The sequence below is a fragment of the Gorilla gorilla genome, chromosome 10 (genome assembly GCF_029281585.2).
Source record: "Gorilla gorilla gorilla isolate KB3781 chromosome 10, NHGRI_mGorGor1-v2.1_pri, whole genome shotgun sequence".
Classification (NCBI taxonomy): Eukaryota; Metazoa; Chordata; class Mammalia; order Primates; family Hominidae; genus Gorilla; species Gorilla gorilla.
The window spans coordinates 67,061,907-67,083,205 of NC_073234.2; the positions used below are offsets into that span (position 1 = coordinate 67,061,907).

At 44.1% G+C, this 21,299-nt stretch overlaps 2 long non-coding RNA genes across 3 annotated transcripts; one reads left to right on the top strand and one right to left on the bottom strand.

The window, feature by feature from the left end:
• The first annotated feature begins 551 nt into the window (after positions 1-551).
• Positions 552-16,678, top strand: LOC115930212 (uncharacterized). 2 transcript variants are annotated; one of them, XR_004066861.2, is made up of 4 exons: positions 552-972; positions 6,945-7,205; positions 9,662-9,750; positions 16,006-16,303. It is a non-coding gene; the product is annotated as an uncharacterized lncRNA (long non-coding RNA). The 2 variants fall into 2 exon arrangements; XR_008670054.2 differs by having other exon boundaries at positions 593-972; positions 13,807-16,678.
• LOC115930213 (uncharacterized) lies at positions 14,771-19,902 on the bottom strand. Its single transcript, XR_004066862.1, has 3 exons — positions 19,592-19,902; positions 18,496-18,719; positions 14,771-15,084 (listed from the first exon to the last, which is right to left on the bottom strand). It is a non-coding gene; the product is annotated as an uncharacterized lncRNA (long non-coding RNA).
• Between the last annotated feature and the right edge of the window lie 1,397 nt (positions 19,903-21,299).

Consider the following 21,299-nt stretch of genomic DNA (forward strand, 5'->3'; position numbering starts at 1 on the left):
TTTAGGGTATCTAATTTTTCCTGACTTAAGCTAGGACATTTGTATTTTTCCAGGAATTTATCCATCTCTTCTAGGTTTTCTAGTTTATGTGCCTAAAGGTGTTCATAGTACCCTTGAATGGTCTTTAATATTTCAGTGGTGTCAGTTGTAATATCCCCTGTTTCATTTCTTAGTGAGGTTATTTGGATTTTCTCTCTTCTTTTCTTGGTTAATCTTGCTAATGGTCTATCAATTTTATTTGTCCTTTCAAAGAACCAATGGAACAGGAATTAAAAGAAATTAAAGAATGTGTAAGCAAAAACTCAGTTGTATGTAAGAAAACCCAATTCCCCCTGAGAAAGAGAAAGAGGTGGAGTCCTTTAAAAATTAACTGCCTGTTTTTCTGTCTGGCTAGTGAGCCTTATCTCTCACTTTCCCAGGCATTGTGAAGACCGTTTCTCTAGCTATGCAGCTGCAAGGTCACTAGACAGATAAACTTAAGTTTAAAACATGTTTTTTCTTGAAAAGTAACAAATGATGTAATACAAGTCTCAACTGAATAACTGTCTTTGTTTCTCACTTCTGTAATATGCTTCCCCTACACAGATCTCCCCCGACCCTACAAAATGCTTAAAAGGTAACTTGACTCTTTGTTTGGGGGCTCAGTCATTTTTGAATGTTAATCTGACTGGGCTGGTGGACCTAAATAATAATAATAATAAATCCTCCTCAACCCCTCAGTCTCTCTGATTCCTAAATTATCCTGAAACATTTCTGGTGGCCCATACAGGGATCAGAGATGACAGATTTACTGTCTCCTTTGCCTGTGGGACTAGAGCCCCAGGGCCGGGGGAGACCCAGCATGCAAGGTGCACCCTAGGGGACCTTCACCTGGATGGAGACCAGCTCTCCCTGCATCCTGGCAGCCTACCCAGCAGCACAACAGAACTGGGGATGAGGCTGCAGGACAATACTAGCACTTCAGGAACTGCGGTAAGGAGAAACTGCCCAAGGCAGGAAAGCCCATCCCATAGGGAGGAAGTGGAGCTTGATCACCTCCTGGGGACTGACCACTAATCCAACCTAGAGTGGCTGGGGGTGGCAGGAGTGGCCTGCCAATTTGGATGAATCTCATGTTCCCCTAACAAAGTAAAAGTAGTTCACTGGTGGAGAAAAAGGGCTGATAGAGAGGCAAGTGCAGCAAGGAAGAGCTTGCTGGCAGGGTGGCAAGAGTGGCTTGCAACCCCAACTGGGAGTGTGTGGGTGTGTGTGGACCTACCTGGGACACAAGAGAGACTCATTTCATCCCATGAGGAGTCCTGGGGTAGGAGTGGTGTGTGTATGTGTGTGAATGTGGAAGCCTAACTAGGCTCACCTGGGACATGGGAGAGGCTCATTTCATCCAGTGAGGAGTCCTCAGGTGGGGGAGGTGTGTAAAAGTGTGTGAAAGAAACGGTCTTGGGAGAGGCCACTGTGGGGAGTGATGGGGAGGCACAGAGCCCTTAGCGCAGGCTGTGTGCTCTGAGGCGATTGTGGGGAAAATCAGACCTAGGACATTATGTATGGCTGATAGGACCAGCTCCATGTCTGCAGCAGGCTGTAAGAGGGGAAGGAACATTCCTAGCTAAACATTGTCCAAAATTCCTGTAATAGGACCCAGTCTGGTGAACCTGAGAGTAAAAGTAAAAGTGAAAGTGCACCGCAAGGAAGAAAATGAAAGGAAAAGTGTCTAAACTAACTCCCTTGGAGTGCACGATAAACAATTTTAAAAAAGGATTTAGAGGTGATTATGGGATAAAACTGGATGCTCAAAAGTTAAGGACATACTGTGAGATAGACTGGCCTGCTTTCAATGTGGGGTGGCCCTCTGAAGGTACAATAGACAGGGAATGAATTGGCCATGTGTTTAAGGTGGTTACTGGAGTGGAAGGACAACCAGGATACCCAGACCAGTTTCCGTATATAGACTCTTGGTTCAATGTGGCACAAACTCACCCCAAGTGGCTACAGCCCTGCCTAGAAGGATATTGCAAGGCATTAGTGGCTCAGGCAGCCCAACCAAAGGAAGCAGAGGAACCTAAAACCCCTAGCATCTCCCAGGAAAAGGAATCCTTGAAGCCTTAGCCAAAACCAGTTCTTCAGGCTCCACCTGAGGAAAGGGAATGTCTGCCCCCATAGGTGCCAGTCTACCCATCTTTGGCTAGAATAAAGCAGGAGGCAGAGTCAGGAGCATCTGCAGAGTCGGGCTCAGAGGAAAGTGAGGCTCAGTCTCCCCAAACCCAGAGGAACAGAAGCCCCTGTTAGAGAAAAACAAAAAAGAAGGACAGGGCAAGGCAGCTGGGCACCTCCACTCAGGCTGATCACGGGATTTGCAGATGCCAATTAGAGAACCAGGACACAAGTTTATGATGAACAGGGGCAGATACAAGGTGGCCCTAGGCTTTATGTTTATCAGCCTTTCTCCACTACTGATCTCTTAAATTGGAAACAGCACAACTCCTCCTATACAGAAAAGCCTCAGGCTCTTATTGATTTGGTAAATTCTATTATTAACACACATAATCTGACCTGGCCGGATTTTGAATAACTTTTGCTAAGTTTATTTAATACAGAGGAGCGTAAAAGAGTTAATCAGTCAGCTCTCAGCTGGTTAGAAGGGGAAGCCCCAGAGACCACCCCTAATCCGCACCAGTTCACCATGGAGCGATACCCAAATGATGACCCTAACTGGGACCCAAATGAGGCAAGGGACATGGAACAGCTGCAGCTATATAGAAAGACACTCCTAAATGGGATAAAAGCAGGAGAAACGAAGGCAATAAATAAAAGTAAAATATCAGAAGTGCGCCAAAAGCCTGATGAAAGCCCAAGTGCATTCTATAAAAGGCTTTCTGAGGCATATAGACTGTACACTCCAGTTATTCTGGAGGCTCCTAAAAACCAAATTATGATAAATATGACCTTTGTCAGGCAAGCTCAGGGAAACATAAGACAAAAGCTTCAGAAGCTAGAAGGCTTTGCAGGAAAAAATATTAGTAAACTCCTGAAAATAGCAAACAAAATATATGTAAACCGGAAGGAAGAGGCAGAAAGAAAGAAAAAAATAAAAAAAATTAAAAATAAAAATAAAAACAAAAAGACAAGTCAGTTTATAGCTACTGCACTAACAGAAAGTAACCCTGGATTTGCTAGAGGGCATAGCCAAGGCAGAGGCCAAGGAAGAGGGCAGAGAAGACCAGGAGAGGAAAGCCAGTGCCGGTTGGACAGGAACCAATGTACAAGGTTCAGGCAAATGGGCCACTGGAAAAATGAGTTCCCCGATAAAAAAAAAAAAAAAAGAATGAAGATGATAGTCAATGGTCTAACACTCGAGGACAGCATTCGGTTGCTAGTCATGGTGCTTCAAAGGCAGATCCTGATCTGATCAGCTTAGTGGGGGCCAAGCATTTAGAGGACTAAGACAGACCGGGCTCCATCCTTTAGGCCCCGGGGAGCTTATGGTCTCTATGGAAGTAGGAGGCCGATTAATGAAATTTTTGGTCAATACTGGTGCTGATTTCTCTGTGGTAACTCACCAATTAGCCCCCCCTCACAAAAAATTGTGCCACTGTCATAGCGGCTACTGGGGCCAAAAAACGGAGACCTTTTTACAAATCCAAGAGATGTGTTATTGGGGGACAAGAAGTACAGCATGAGTTTCTATACATGCCAAACTGTCCAGTGCCCTTGTTGGAAAGAGACTTACTCCAGAAACTGCAGGCACAGATTTCCTTTACACCTAAAGGGAATATGACCTTGGAGATACGGAAGCCAAAGGCAATGGTACTGACTCTAACTGTCCCAAAAACTGAGGAATGGCGGCTCTATAAACTGTGTACCAGGAGGCTGCCAGAGCCAGACCTACACAATATGTAGGGAATGCTTTTCAAGGTACCAGGTGTATGGACTGAGGACAACCCCCCTGGACTTGCTGCAAACTAGACCCCCAGTGGTAGTAGAGCTTAACCCTCATGCTGCCCCGGTACGAGTCCGTCAATACCCCCTACCCAGAGAGGCAATTGATGACATAACAAAACATTTAAATCAGCCCTATAAACAAGGGATTATAGTAAAATGCAAGTCATCCTGGAATACTCCTCTGCTGCCTGTGCGCAAGCCAAATGGTGAATATAGGCCAGTGCAGGACCTCCGGGGTGTAAACAAGGCCACTGTCACTATCCATGCCATAGTACCCAACCTATATACAATGTTGGGGTAGATTCCTGCTGAGGCCGCGTGGTTCACGTGTCTGGACTTAAAGGACGCTTTCTTTTCCTTGAGACTGCTCCCCAAAATCAGCCTATATTTGCCTTCCAGTGGAGACAATCGCAGTATACCTGGACAAGGCTGCCACAAGGGTTTAAGAATTCTCCTACTATTTTCGAGGAGGCTTTGGCTACCGACCTTGAGGCTTTTGCGCCACCTGGTGACAATTGTGTGCTATTACAACACATTGATGATTTGCTCTTCGCTGCCCCCATGAGGGAGAAATGCCTCTAAGGAACAGAGAGGCTTCTTGCTGTGTGAAGCTGGTTACATAGTGTCCAAGGACAAGGCAAAAGTCTGCTTTCGGGAGGTTGAATATCTAGAATTCATGGTATTCCAAGGCCAGTGCAGACTTAAAAGTGCATGCAAGGAGGCTGTATGTGCATTGCCCACCCCAGTTACAAGGTGGCAGGTCAGGGAATTTCTAGGTGCAGCGGGATTCTGCCGAACCTGGATTCCAAACTTCTCCCTTATAGCAAGGCCCTTATGTGAGACTACGGAAGAAAAAAAAAGAGGGCCGCTCCTATGGAAAAAGAAACAAGAAAAGGCCTTCAAAGATACAAAGGAAGCTCTCATCCAAGCTCCGACGCCAGGGTTGCCAGATGTAAAAAAATGTCCTTCTTTTTGTATGTGGATAAACAAAAGGGAATGACAGTCGGAGTCTTAACTCAATTGTTGGGTTCTTGGCATCAGCCGGTAGCATACTTACCCAAAAGACTGGATTTGGTGGCCTTAGGTTGGACCCACTGCTTCAGGGCGTTGGCAGCTACTGCAATCCTTATAGAAGATGCCAACAAGCTAGCCCTAGGTCAAAAGTTAATAGTTAGGGTGCCACACGCTGTAATCACCTTAATGGAGCAAAGAGGACGTCGTTGACTGTCCAATTCTAAAATGCTAAAGTATCAAGGGCTTCTGTATGAAAATCCCCAGATAACACTAGAGACTGTAAATACCTTAAACCCAGCTACCCTGCTGCCTGTGGAGAAACCTGATTGAAAGGACTGTGGGTTGCCTCACTGCTGGCAGGACCTTCCCCACTGTTGCATAAATACGGTGGACAAAGTGTCCTAGAGCTGGGAAGATCTCAGAGATACCCCCTTGGAGAGCTCAGATGTTAAATACTTCACTGATGGCAGCAGTTTCATAACAGATGGGGTATGATATGCAGGGTATGCGCAGTAGTGACCCAACACTCGGTGGTTGAGGCTCAGGCCTTACCTTCTGGGACTTCTGCTCAGAAGGTTAGATTAATAGCATTAACCAGAGCACCGTTATTGGCCAAGAAAAAAAGTAAACATATATACTGATTCAAGATATACTTTTACAATCCTGCATGCCCGTTGGACAATATACAAAGAGACAGGAGTTTTGACTACTAAAGGCAAAAAAAAAAAAATTGAAATTATTAAAAACCATATGGGCTCCAGAGAAAGTGGCTGTCATTCATTGCAAAGGACACCAAATTGAGAAAAGCTGAGACGCAGGGCAACAGAAAGGTAGACCGAGAGGCTGGGCGGGCAGCCATGAGCAAGGCTTTACCTGAAAAAAAAAACTTTATCAATTCCTCTCCTTATAGAGCCCCCTTTGCTGGAGGTACCCAATTACTCTTCAGTAAAAAAAAACTTGGTTTGGTCAGAAAACAAAAAAATATATTAAAGGTGGATGGTGGCTGTTCTCTAACAGGAGGCTAGCCGTGCCAGGGACAATAGCCCCAAGGTTTGTGACACAGATCCATCAAGGAACACACATTGGAAGGACAGCCCTAGAAACTTTGATAGGTTGGCATTTCTATGTGCCACAGCTCTCTGCCATCACCTGTACTGTTTGTAAACAAGGTCTATCCTGTGCCCAGAATAATCCAAAACAAGGACCTACTCGACCTCCAGGAATTCAGGAAGTAGGGGCTGTGCCTTGTGAAAACCAGCTTGTAAACTTTACTGAGTTACCTCTAGCAGGAGGTTACCAATATATGCTAATGTTTGTTTATACCTGCTTGGGGTGGATTGAGGCCTTCTCCACCAGGACTAAAAAGACAAGAGAGGTGACAAGGGTACTACTAAAAGACATCATACCAAGATTTGGGTTTCTTTTAACCCTAGGATCAGACAATGGTCCCGCATTTGTGGCAGATGTAGTACAACAGCTGACTCAACTTTTAAAGATCAGATGGAAACTGCATACAGACTACTGACCACAGAGCTCAGGGAAGGTAAAATGGATGAACTGGACACTCAAACAGCTACTAAAAATGTTTTGCCAGGAAACTCACGATGGGATCATGTCTTGCCCATGGTCCTCCTCCAGGTCAGGTGTACACCTACAAAACAAACTGGGTATTTGCTCTATAAAATATTGTTCAGAAGGCCACCCCCAATTATTAATCAAATTAGAGGGAATTTAAAGTAGTTAGAAAAGTTAACTCTTAGAAGACAGATGCAGGCTTTAGGAGTAACAATGCAGGAGGGGCAAAGCTGGATAAGAAAAAGAATACCTATAAGTCTAACAGACCCAGTGCATCCACATAAGCCGGGGGACTCTGTCTGGGTTAAAAGGTGAAATTCAACAACCCTGGGGCCCTTATGGGATGGGCCCCATATTATAATCATGTCTACTCCTACTGCTTTTAAAGTTACAGCTGTCACACCTTGGATTCACCATAGCCGACTGAAACCAGTGGCAGCAGTGACTCCCAATGATGACCAGTGGATTAGCCAACAAGACCCAGATCACCCCACCCGAATGGGCCTACGGCAAAACCCAACCACCAGTAAGAAGGACAATTGCCTTGCTCTGACCACACTGGAGGCTGGTCAGTCTACCCACAGCTGAAGCTTGAGAATCCTGCAAGCTCTGCTCTAGTCATATCCTGGAATCTGACTAGTCGACACACAGCCGAAGCTAAGAGGGCCATCACTGAATAAGTAAATATGAATACAATTTATAACCCTAGTTATAATTCTGTTAATACTGATTTTTATGTTGTTATGTTATTACTGCAAATGCTGCAAATGTCTATGCCCAGAGGAAGGTTTGCTGTGCTCATGCGTAGTGTAAGCATGTTTCTAATACATACACCGATGTTGTTACCATTTCTGCCTATACCAGAAGGGGAAAAATCTTTAGAGGGATGCCTACACTGTGTACACACTACCTAGGTAAAAAATATCATAGTTAAAACTCTACTGTGCCATACCTACTATGAATGTACAGAAACCAAGTTAGGAACATGCACATACAACCAGACCACCTATTCACTCTGTGACTGAGGAAATAATCAGCTATATGTATGTTATGACCCTGAGCTCTTACCTTATGAATTCTGGTTTGAGGTACATATTAAATCAGAAAAGAAAAAAAGAAACTTATACCTCAAACCAAAGAAGCCTCTCCCTCCTATAAAGGGCCTATTTCTTTGTACTTTAATTCCTGCCATGCTGCATATGTTCCTAATCCTAAAAAAACAGAAGCTGTCTCCAATGGTTTAACACAAAAGAGGCTTAGCAGAAGCAACCTTAAACGTAGGTATGAAAAAAACACAAATCAGATGTCCAGACTGTAACATTCAGTGGTCTATGCTAACACAACTCCAACACTTATATTCAGGAAGGACTGCTCTGCTACATAGTATGTCAACCAAAGCAAATTCTAAGACAAGGACACGCAATCCTTTAAATTTTACTCTTCTAAAGCCAGAGCTATCTTTTTGGCCTACAGGACAGACAGCACTATTATGGGTTAATAGACAAGGAGCAGGCCTTGGAGTTCCACTACTAATTGCCAAAAAGACTAGAAGGACTCAAATGCATCCAACCCTGCAATTCTGGGTTTATAAGTCATTCTATAAGCATTTTAATCAGTCAGTGACAGCTTCCTCCATCAATCAAAAACTTATTTACTCAACTAACTAAAAACATAGCTGGCAGCTTAGTAATTTCCTCATGCTACGTGTGTGAAAAAACTAATATGGGGGACGAGTTGCTATGGGAGGCTAAGAAATTAATGCCACAAGATAACTTCACTTTGCCTAACCGTGCCAGTGAACCAACAGCCTCAGCCAGTGTTTGGTTGTTAAAAATCTCCATAATTGGAAAGTACAGTATTGCCTGATGGGGAAAGACTTTCACAGAGACAGTAGAAAAAACAACGTACCTAGGACAACAGTATTATGATAAGACTAAAAACAAAACTCTATGGAGAAATGCCCAGAAGGACTCTTACTTACCAGATCCAAATCCCTTTTCTTGATTCTCTACCCTAAGCCACACTTGGCATCAGCTACAGGCTCCAAATGCTTGGAAAGCACCCTCTGGCCTATATTGGCTCTGTGAAGCATGGGCATATCGGCAACTGCTGGCTACATGGACAAGGACATGTGTGTTAGAAACAATCAAGCCATCCTTCTTTTTAATTTCTCTAAAGAAAGGGGAATTCTTAGGGTATCCAGTTTATAATAAAAATTAAAAAAAAATAAAACTAAAAAAACCATAATCACAAAAATAAACACAAATGTCAAAAAAAAAGTAAACATAGAAGACTAAAAAGATAATAAATGGCCTGCAGAAAAAAATCACTAAATATTATGGGCCAGCTACCTGGGTGCAAGATGGGTCATGGGGGTACCGTACCCCAATCTATATGCTAAACCGCATCATAAGGTTACAGGCTGTCCTAGAAATTATAACCAATAAAATGTCAAGGGCACTAAATTTATTGACAATACAAGCAACACAAAAAAATGCTATATATCAAAATAAATTGACTTTAGATTATCTCTTAGCCTCAAAAAAAGTAAGTAAAAATTTAATTTAACCAACTGTTGCCTAGAAATTGATAATAATGGCCGAGCTGTCATAAAAATCACAGCTAAAATGCACAAGTTGGCCCATGTTCCAGTTCAGACTTGGTCTGGATGGTCCCTGGATTCCTCGTTTGGAAAATGCTTCTCAACTTTTGGAGAATTCAAAACCCTCATTGGTGGGTTTTTGTTTATTCTTGGCATCTGCCTCATCCTCCCTTGCCTTTTACCTCTGTTTATTAGGAGCATTCAGTCAACTATAGAGACAGTAGTAACCCGATACACTATCGCACAGTTGATGGCATTAACAAAATATCAGCCACTGCCAGTAAAAGAAGAAGCTCAGCTCCACGAAAAGGTGACATACAATGGTGCTTTCTATTAACACCTTTGTTATCAAAAGCACTAAAGGCAGGAAATGGAAGAGGAATTAAGAGAAATTAAAGAATGTGTAAGGAAAAACTCAGTTGTATGTAAGAAAACCCAATTCCCCCTGAGGACAAGAAAGAGGTGGAATCCTTTAAAAATTAACTGCCTGTTTTTCTGTCTGTGGCTAGTGAGCCTTATCTCTCCCTTTCCCAGGCATTGTGAAGACTCTGTTTCTCTAGCCGTGCAGCTGCAAGGTCACTAGACAGATAAACTCAAGTCATAAACATGTTTTTTCTTGAAAGGTAAGAAATGATGTAATGCAAGTCTCAACTGAATAACTGTCTTTGTTTCTCTCTTCTGTAATATGCTTCCCCCTGCACAGATCTCCCCCCACCCCACGAAATGCTTAAAAGGTAACTTGACTCTTTGTTCAGGGCTCAGTTTTTTTTGAATGTTAATCTGACTGGGCCAGTACGCCTAAATAATAATAATAATAATCAATCCTCCTCAACCCCTCTTTCTCTCTGATTCCTAAATTACCCCACAACACCAACTTTTTGTTTTATTTATTTTTTGTATTTTGTTGTTGTTGTTGTTTTGTCAATTCTATTTAGTTCTGCTCTGATCTTGGTTATTTCCTTTGTTTGCTGGGTTTGGGTTTGTCTTGTTCCTGCTTCTCTAGTTCCTTGAGGTGTGACCGTAGATTGCCTGTTTGTGCTGTTTCAGACTTTTTGATGTAGGCGTTTAGGGCTATAAATTTTTCTCTTAGCACCGCCTTTGCTGTATCACAGAGGTCTTGAGGATTGTGTCATTATTGTCATTCAGTCCAAAGAATTTTTTTAAATTTCCATCTCAATTTTGTTTTTGACCCAATGCTCATTCAGAAGCAGGTTATTTAATTTCCATGTATTTGCATGGTTTTGAAGATTCCTTTTGGAGTTGATTTTCAGTTTTATTCCACTGTGATCTGAGAGAGTGCATGATACAATTTCAATTTTCCTAAATTTATTGAGAACCTTTTCATGGCCTATCATATGGTCCGTCTTGGAGAAAGTTCCATGTGCTGTTGAATAGAATGTGTATTCTGTGGTTGTTGGATGAAATGTTTTGTATATATGTGTTAAGTCCATTTATTCCAAGGTGTAGTTTAAATACATTGCTTCTTCGTTGACTTTCTGTCTTGATGACCTGTCTAGTGCTGTCAGTGGAGTATTGAAGTCCCCCACTATTATTGTGTTGCTGTTTATCTCATTTCTTATGTCTACTAGTAATTACTTTATAAATTTGGAAGCTCCAGTGTTAGGTGCATATATGTTTAGGATTGTCACATTTTTCTTTTGGACGAGACCTTTTACCATTATACACTGTCTCCCTTTGTCTCTTTTAGCTACTATTGCTTTAAACTTTCTTTTGTCTCATATAAGAATAGCTACCACTGCTCGCCTTTGGTGTCCATTTGCATGAAATGCCTTTTTCTACCACTTTCCTTAAGTTTATGTAAGTCCTTATGTATTAGGTGAGTCTACTGAAGGCAGCAGATAGTTAGTTGGTGAGTTCTTATCCATTCTGTGTTTCTGCATTTTGTAAGTGGAGCATTTAGGCCATTTACATCCAACATTAGTATTAAAATTTGAGGTGCCATTGCTTTCATCATGCTCTTTGTTGCCTCTGTACTTTGTTTTAATTTTTTGTTTTTGCTTTTTAACTTGTATTTTTGTTTTATAGGTTCTGTGTGATTTATGCTTCAATAAGGTTCTGTTTTGATGTGTTTCCAGGACTTGCTTCAAGATTTAGAGCTCCTTTTAGCAGTTTTTACAGTGCTGGTTTGGTAATGGTGAATTCTGTCAGCATTTGTTTGTGTGAAAATGACTGTATCTTTTCTTCATGTATGATGCTTAGTTTTCGTGGATACAAAATTCTTGGCTGATGATTGTTTTGTTTGAGGAGGCTGGAGAAAGGGCCCCAATCCCATCTAGCTTGTAAGGTTTCTGCTGAAAAATCTGCTGTTAATTTGATAGGTTTTCCTTTATAGCTTACCTAGTGCTTCTGTCTCACATCTTAAGATTCTTTCCTTTGTCTTAACTTTGGAAAACCTAATGAAAATGTGCCTAGGCTAAGATCTTTTTGTGATGAATTCCCCAGGTGTTCTTTGTGCTTCTTGTATTTGGATGTCTAGGCCTCAGAGAAGTTTTCCTTTTTTATTCCCCCAAATATGTTTTCCCAGCCTTTAGAATTCACTTCTTCCTCAGATACCTCGATTATTCTTAGGTTTCATCATTTAACAGAATGCCAGACTCCTTGGAGGCTTTGCTCATATTTTCTTATTCTTTTTTCTTTGCCTTTATTGGATTGAGTTAATTCAAAGACCTTGTCTTCAAACTCTGAATTTCTTTCTTCTACTTGTTCAATTCTATTGCTGAGACTTTCCAGAGCATTTCACATTTCTAAAAGTGCATCCAAAGTTTCCTGAATTTTTTATTGTTTTTTTCTTTAAGCTATCTACTTCCTTGAATATTTCTCCCTTCACTTCTTGCATCATTTTATTGGATTTTCTTGCACTGGGCTTTGCCTTTCTCTAGCCTCTCCCTGATTAGCTTAATACCTAACCTGAATTATTTTTCAGATTAATCGGGGATTTCTTCTTGGTTTGGATCCACTGGTGATGAACTAGTGTGATTTTTCGGGGGGTGTTGAAGAGCCTTGTTTTGTCAGATTACCAGGGTTGGTTTTCTGGTTCCTTCTCATTTGAGTAGCCTCTGTCAGAGGAAAGGTCTAGGGCTGAAGACTGTTGTTCAGACTCTTTTGTCCCACGGGGTGTTCCCTTGATGTAGTGCACTCCCCCTTTTCCTATGGGTGTGGCTTCCTGCAAGCTGAAGTGCACTGATTGTTGTCTCTCTTCTGGGTCTAGCCACCCATCAGGTCTACCTGGCTTTGGGATGGTGCTAGGGGTTGTCTGCACAGAGTCCTGTGATGTGAGCCATCTATGGGTCTCTCAACCATGGATCCCAGTGCCTGTTCCAGTGGAGGTGGTGAAGGGTGCAGTAGACTCTGTGAGGGTCCTTAGCTTTGGTGGTTTAAGGCTCTATATTTGTGCTGGTTGGCCTCTTGCCAGGAGGTGATACTTTCCAGAAAGCATCAGCTGTAGTAGTGTGGAGAGGGACAGGCAGTGGGCAGGGCCCTAGGATTCCCAAGATTATATTTCCTTTATCTTTCACTACCAACTTAAACATTTGTGACGATTTCAATATCAGAAATTTATGTGTAATCTAATTTATTCTGGTAGCTTAAATTCTGGTAGCGGCCGGGCGTGGTGGCTCACGCCTGTAATCCCAGCACTTTGGGAGGCCGAGGCGGGTGGATCACGAGGTCAGGAGATCGAGACCATCCTGGCTTACACAGTGAAACCCCGTCTCTACTAAAAAATACCAAAAATTAGCCGGGCGTGGTGGCGGGCGCCTGTAGTCCCAGCTACACGGGAGGCTGAGGCAGGAGAATGGCGTGAACCCGGGAGGCGGAGCTTGCAGTGAGCCGAGATCGCGCCACTGCACTCCAGCCTGGGCGACAGAGCGAGACTCCGTCTCAAAAAAAAAAAAAAAAAAAAAAATTCTGGTAGCTTATTTTCTTATATGCTTCAATCTTTATAATTTAGTTCTCACATGAGGGAGATCTAATATTGGAAATATTTTCAATCCGTATGTTTATGTATTTATTCTAGTTGTCCTGGCACAAGATTATCAATATTGCTGTGTGACCAGCCATTGGCTTTTCACATTTACAACTCCTCTGAATTTTTTCTTACCTCATTTCTGGTGCTGGGGAATTCTGATATTTTCTCCTCATCTCCATTGTATATTTTAGGGATTCTTGAAACTTTTGATGCACAAACATCCACACTTTCCACATAAGTAAAATATTTTACATAGATATTTTCTAGCAGACACTGAGTTCTCATGAAAAATCCTCAATCTCTTTATTTGGAACACCCCCTCCCCAATATTCCATATGGAGTACTTATGTGTAGAATGTGATTACTTCATTAATACATCAAAGTATGGATACACTTTGAACACATTTCTGAAGTTGTAATCCCTTTCTTGATGAATAGTAGCTGCACATGAACAGAATTGATGTTTTCTCTGGAGCAGTCAGTTAGCACTGGTAGAATCTGTTCTGTAATCCCAGGTCCTTGGGCTCCAGTGTCAATGCTTCCTCCTTAAATCCTCCCTGACCCTGTAAATTTACCTCAGTCTCTATTTCTTAATCCAATGGCTATTTAAATTGATCTTCAATTACTTTGTATGTGGCCAGATATTATTTATGGTTATATTCTAATTCACATTTTTCTGATGTAATTTCAGAGAGCCTAGAAAATATCACCTAGTGAATATCTACTTCCATGAAGCCAATGATACATTTTTAGGTCTTAAACTTCAATATTTAAAATATTTGTCTCTGGACTTTGAAAAATAATGTGTATGCCTTGTTTACTGGATAAAAAGGCTAATCACTTGTTCATCTGATTAGTAATCAAACTTTCTAAAATTTATTTAATACTTGATGTTACTTTATGTTTTATATATAAATGTGTATTTCCATGACAGTTTTAGTGTCACCTAATATTATTTTCAATGTTGTAATTTTTATTTATATGAATCTTTGTGTTATACATTTTAATGTCATTGGTATTAAAAGTGTATGAGCAAATAGCTTGAAATAGTGCCTAGCACATCATGGATTCTGTGTAAATATTCACCACTCTGTTTCATCACATTTTAACCCATTCATTCCACTCTTCATTTCCTAACACTTTGTTTGTCCTTATTCAAATTTGTGTTGGTGTCCTGTCTACATATTAATAGAAGAGAGGAGGTAGGCCCAGACTTCCATCTTGATTAAATACTAAGACAAATGGCAATTTTCCTAGTTCTATATATATTCAACATTACATTTGTCTCACACTATAAATATGAGTATTAAGTACAGCAAGAAAAATAATCTTAACCTTCCTGCAAGAGATGTTGGGATATTTACGGATTGTCCACAACTTCTTTCGCCCAACATTATATTTATTCTTACATCTCAACTGCCATGAAAACCTAGAAGCATGAAATACTACAAATTAGAAACAAATTCCCTGCTGTATACAAATTGTAAAAGTAAACTCAAGAAGAAATAGAATATATGCATACTCATACAACAAGCAAATAGATTAGACTAGTGAAAACTCTTCATCAGTCTAGCCCAGGCTCACATAGCTTTACTAGTCAATTCTATTAAACACTTCATGAATAATCAATCCTTCACAAACACTTGCAAAACAGAGAAGCAGGAAAACATCAATTCATTTTTGAGGCCAGTATTACCCAGATAACAAATTAGATGAAAGCATCACAAGAAAATAAATGTGCAGACTATTATCTCTCATGAATAAAGACAGAAATCTCCAAAAACTCTAGCAAACTGGATGAAGCAACACATAAAAATGTTAGACAAGCCTGGCATTGCGGTGCACACCTGTAGTCCCAGCCACTTAGGAGGCTGAGGTGGCAGGATCACTTGAGCCCAGGAGTTTGAGGTTATAGTGAGCTGTGACTGTGCCACTCCACCCCAATCTGGGTGACAAAGTGAGGCCTCATCTCTAATAAAAATTAAGGAAAATTAGAAAAAATTTAGACAATATAACCAAGTGGAATTATCTTATCAATACAAATTTAAAAATCAATCAGTGTAATACACCATATTAATAGAATAAAGGAAAAGACCATGATGACTTAAATGGACATCTGACAAAGTCTGACACTCATTCCTGATAAATCCTCCAGAAATCTAGCAATAGAAATAACTTCTTTAACCTCCTAAAGAACATCCATGAAAATTTAATAAATTCCACTAAGGTATATTGAAAGACATTTTGATACTTCCAACTCTATGGTTTTAAAGATTAACAACGAAATTATAACTAATAGTAATCTCTCTATATGGAAAACATTAAACACTTTTCTAACAATATTTCTTTTGCATGTGATAAAGGTAAAGATTCAAATTTAATAAGAGGATTGCTCTTGAGAAGACTGAAATTTGGTGTTCCTAATTTTCTGACTTATTAGCAATTAGAATCTAATTATCAATAATTCCAAGAAGACAGGGGTATTGTCCTCAGCCAAAAGGCATGATCACATAGAATCCTTATGTTAGGCATAACAGCATTACATATTTGAATCATTTGATAACATTGCCATCATTGCTGTATTCTCCTGGAAATAACACACAATACAGACTTCAAAAAAATCAGAGCTTTTGTTGGGATATATGCTCCTTCCAAAGGTGATTGTGTGCAGTATTCTGCGAATCAATTCCTTCAAAGGTAAAGTGTGGCTATCTGGGCTTCTGGGAATATTCCAAAAATCCACATATTCTAAAAATCTTTTCCACTACAAACCACCATAAATGCCGGACAACAGAATATGTGCTCAACTGTGCAAATTATACTTTGGGGCTTTTGTACACAGTTTTTGCACAGAAATATTTAAGTGAATATAAATTCAAATGTTTTCCAGGTGGATATTGAGGAAGAAACAGAAAAATCCAAGGCAATCCCCTGTGGAAGAAAATTATCCAACCCAAATTTCAACTGAACCCAAAGCTCAACCCAAAGCACCAAACAGCACATCAAGACCTGTCAAATATAATCACACAATCTAATACTTTTAAATACGCAAAATGAAGAGCACCAAAGTCAATGTCATTCAGAAATAACAATAACAAAACTAGAACACCCCGATGCCATTAGGCCTCAAGGAATTCCAAAGTAGTGTATTAGGTATAAAAAATATATATGTAATTAGAAATGTTTACAGAAATTAGAGGGATTTTTTTGTTTGTTAGTTTGTTGGTTTGTTTGTTTGAGACGAGGTCTCGCTCTGTCACCCAGGCTGGAGTGCAGCAGCGCGATCTTGGCTCACTGCAAGCTCCGCCTCCTGGGTTCACGCCATTCTCCTGCCTCAACCTCCCAAGTAGCTGAGACTACAGGCACCTGCCACCATGCCCGGGTAATTTTTTATATATTTTTTTATTAGAGATGGGGTTTCACCGTGTTAGCCAGGATGGGAGGGATTTTTTTAAAAAAAAGATTTGGCCTCTAAAACAGTTAACATTTCAGTAAAGAAGAAAAGAGAAATTCAATGTTTGATATACATACATACAAATAAATTTCAGGAAAATGAAAAGTCCATATGATGACAGAATCCAAATTATATAAAAGAAATCTCAGTATTTGTTTTTACACATTTTAAGGAAAAAGCAAGCCTGAAAGCATAAAATGCAGAAAATAATAATAAGTCTGGAGTTTTCAAGTCTCTCTCACTGACTTTGCCACTTAGAGAACAGCCAGCACAGGCTCAGGATCCCCTACTGGGCATTTCTGCCAAGGAGACCATCCTCATCGAAATGGAGCAGAAAGCTACGCGCACAAGTACTGAGGGATCTAGCCAGCAGCCCACAAGGCAAGGGGGCTCTCTCTTTGTTCCCAAGCGGATCAGCAGGTTGAGAAATAATAGACACACACAAGATAGTGAAAGCTGGGTCCAGGGGGGTCACCGCCTTCTGGTTCCACGGTGCTAACAATGCACTGGATAAACCAGCATTTATTATTACGTTTAGTGAGGGTGGGGGTAGGTTAGTGAGGGATTTAGGGTCATTTGATTATGAGATGAGATGGTCACATGGGGATGAAGTAGTTCTTTAACATAACATTTGTATGTAGAAGTAGAGTACATTTGTATGTAGAACAAGAATAAGAATTGTATGTAGAGATAAGAATTTATAATATAGTGTGTGCATCAGTAATTTCTAACAGAGCCTTAGAACAGAAACACAGTCTTTCCATAACCTATGATTAGCAAGATATTAATCAGCAGTAACAACTGCAACAAAAGCTGGTTACAAACAATCCATGGAAACAGGACGTGAAGCTAGACAACTGGTTAGACCAGAAATTCTCAGAATGGAGTATGCTTTAACCCTAAAGAGGCCTAGAAGAGCCGCGGCAAGATGAGGACGTTTATAGCCTTATCTTATCCATATGGACAGGCGCCCCCCCATGCGTCCGTTTATAGGCTTCCCACAAGGGTCGCATTCTATTCCCAGAGCTATGAACATCTGCTTTTCTGGGATAGGAATCTTGGTGATGTGAAACCTCCCTGAATGCACGTCCATTCATAGGCTCTCTGCAGGGGGAAGCACATCACGTGATGTTGGCTCGTTCTGGCAGTCCAGCCTGGCATTGTCTTTACACAATCCTGCATACACTTTTGTATTTACAATAATCAGGAGCATTTTATCTTTTATTCCATAGCAATAGTTTCAGGGGGTCTCCCTACACACAAGATTGATGGATGCTCCTCTCCCAGAGACCAGCAGGTGCAGGTGTAGAGGGAGTGATCCAGGAGGGGTTGTGAGCACCAACCTGAGAGAAGTGGCTGGACCTCCATTGGACCCTCCTGACTGCATGGGCCTCAGAGGGTTTCAGCATAGGCAAATCCTAGGTTCCCTGTCCCATGGCTGGCCCCTGAGACTTGCTCTACCTGCCAGCTCTTTCCACAAAGACATCAGGATGTCAAACCCAACCCAGCCCCATCACAGAGAAAGGGGATTAATGTCAGGGCCCATGCCCATCCTGGCCTTTTCAGTAACTGTTAATTCAGTAGTGAATAGGATAGGCCAGAATGTGCTGCTGTGGCCCCTGGGATCACATCCCTGGAGGGAACTTGCCTGGAGTTGTGAACTGAAGGGGTAGGCTGGAGAGCCCACTTGGGGTTCAATGAGTCGGGACTTAGTTTCCAGCTCAGTTCCCTCTGCCACTCCTGGGGAACTTGGGCTTGTCTAGAGCAGGCATTGAAGATGTCATACAGCAGACATGCTGAGCTGTCAGGTGGGTGCCAAAGGGTGAGCATGAGGCATCCCGAGGGTTCCAACCATCAGAAGGTCCTGAGGTCAGCCCACAGCCAGCACAGCCTCTGTACCTGGAGCTGCAGGTACGCAGGCTGTACCAGGAGCTGCAGGGTGGGCACTGTACTGTGGGCTGGGCAGAGTGGAGTGAGAAGCCAGTCAGGGAGGGGCTTTCATTGCCCATTTTCCTGCAGTGCAAATCAAGTCCCCAAGGCCATAAGCCAGGTGAGGCAGAAACACTGGGCTGAGGTCATCGCCTTCTCTCCTCTTTGGTTCACGCAGGCCCCTGACTTTCCTGGGCTTGCCTGAAAGTGAGAGAAGATACCTGTTCTTGTGAGGGTGGACACAGAAGTCACCCGTCAAGTGTGGTGAGGGGAGCTGAGGCACCCCCAGAGTCTTTGCAGGGCAGCACCCTGTACTTGCTGGCTGGACCGGGAGGCCAGGCTGGGACATTCTGGGAACTGAGGTCACCAGTCCCTGCTATGCCTTGAATCTCTCCCCACCCTGCAACCTTGGGCCAGCTCAGGCTCTGCCACCAGCTCCCCACATCGTCGTCCCTCAGAGCCCTAGTGTGGGTTCCCCCTACTTGGTGTTTCTGGCCCCTGCTCTCCATTCTTAGGCCTGACAAGCACCCAACCTCCAAACCTGTGTCTTCCTGGGGGAGTGGGTGTTGGGACCCTTGGCACAGAACTCAGCTTAGCTACATGTGTGTCCCAGACGTGCTTAATCAATGGAGCTGTGAACCCGCTGCTCCCGCATTTCATGGGTCAGGTAGACAGGCTGCGTCCCCTTCACCCCCAGGTGTGCGCACACACAGCCTTCTCCACCTGCAATTCGTCCTGCCCTCTTCCACCTGAAAATGACCAACTCACACCCCAGGCGTCAGATCCGCGGCTCCTCCTTGCTGAAGCCTCTCTGATATCGCCTCCGGCACCGATACCACCCTCGGAGCCCGAGCACAGTCCCAGCTGAAGCCGCATGCTGTGCAACAGAAGCCTGCGCCCCACCTCACTGTGCACAGAGCAGGGGCTGCCCTCGACCCCTCCCTCTCCCATAACGCCCCTGCCTCCCACCCCACGGCCCCCAGGAGGAGCCAGTCCCCTAGCCCAGGGAGCTAGGGTGGGTGCGGCTTGGGGACCAGGCGTGGGAAGCTGGCCCACAGGGTCGCCCCTAGCAGGGACCCACCACAGCGCACACGCAAGAGCCGAGGCCGCAGCGCCGGGTGGACAGCGAGCTCTACGGAAACCCGCGCAGTGGGTCAGCCGCCAGTGGCCGCCAGGTCTGAGCGGTTCGGATCTCGAGAGGTCCCTGTGGCAGCCTTGCCAGGACACGGCTTCCCGCTCTGGAGAGTTTGTGGTCTCTGTCCTGGGAGGGCTCCGCAGCCGCCAGGGAGGGACTAGACGGACCGCGGCGGGGAGAGGCTGCAGAGCCAGACTGTCCCGGACCGCCGCTTCCGCCCCTGCGCCGCCCTCCCAGCCCAGGTGACCGGTCGCCCTCCCCGGGATGCAGGCCCTCCTCCTCTGGGTCCCAAGCCAGGCGTGGGGGTCGCAGGCCGGCGCTACAGCCTGAGGACGCCGCGGCCTCTGCCCCGGGGAGGGCGCCGAATTCCGGACGGGGCGGCTGTCGCAGGCCAGGGGGCCGCAGCCACGCTGGAGGACATGGTCCGGCGGGGCGTCGGGGTCCTGGCAGAGGCCACGGCGAGGGCAGGAGCAGGTGCACACGCGTAGCCAGGCTCCCGGACCCCGCGGGCGCTTCCCCTGGTAGCAGCCAGCTCCGGAGCCGCGGGAGGGCGGCGCCCCTGCCCCTAGCCAGGCGGCAGCGCGAAGCTCTTTCCCCGCGTTGGGGAGCGGGCATGGCCCAGCAGCCCCAGTGCCTTACTAGTGAAAAAGCTGGGTTTAGAGCTGCCACGGGGGAAGGTGTGGGGTCCTAGGGGGCTCTGCCTGGACCTTCTGGGGGCGCTCCTACCATCTCAGGTTCCTCACCTGTCCCAGAGGACTGATGGGCTACTATGGCTGGCTTGTTTGTAGGATTAGGCCAGATAGTCCCAGTAAAGCCCCATTAGCCCTCCTGGCCTTTGGAATTTTTTTTTTTTTGGTTCAGTATGGGACCCATACTCATTTTTTTTTTCTGGCTTTCTTAGGAAACTTTGCTGAATGAGCCCAGGTGCTGAAGCAGGAAGGCTGGATCCTCTCCCTTGGCATCGCAGTTCCTTCCAGACTCCCCCTCTTCTTAGGCTCTTTTCAAGCACATACCCGGCAACATGTGCCCTGCCCAAGAGCGCTTCACAGATCTTCCTGCAGGTCTAAAACCAGAACGCTTTGTTCCCTGGCCCTGGAACTCATGTCACCCCAAACGACGGAGCCGGCTTCGGACTCGAGTCTCAGTTTAACACTTGTTCCCTAAGGTCTGCCCAGGGCTCTTATGATGGGGTTTCGTTCCATTCCATCCCACCCTGTGCCTCCCCCAATGCGCTGGGGGCCTCAACTGCAGGGACTTGGAACTGGGAGCCCTCCCCAACAGGCTGGCCTGGCCATGGACTGGTGGACCTCAGTCCCAGGGCGAGACACCCAGGGCAAGTACCCTCAGCCCAGCTTTTGTACACTCCAGCCATTTAACCTGGTGTGGTGGCCTCACTGGGTCCCTAGCTCTGTGGGGTGGGATTTCTCCCTTGTGTCATAGTGGAGGAAACTGAGGCATAGGGCCATTGAATGACAAACTCAGGGAGATTCTCTGACTGTGAAATGCCCTCTAGGCCCCGCAGGTCCCTCCAGGACGCAGCATCCCTCGGGCTGCTGCATCAGTGGGCTGTTGTCTTGGGCACCCCAAGCTCAGCACCATGTGGGGATGACGCTGGGGAATGTGGGGACAGGGATATTTGTCCCCCACATCAGCACAGCAGGAGTTT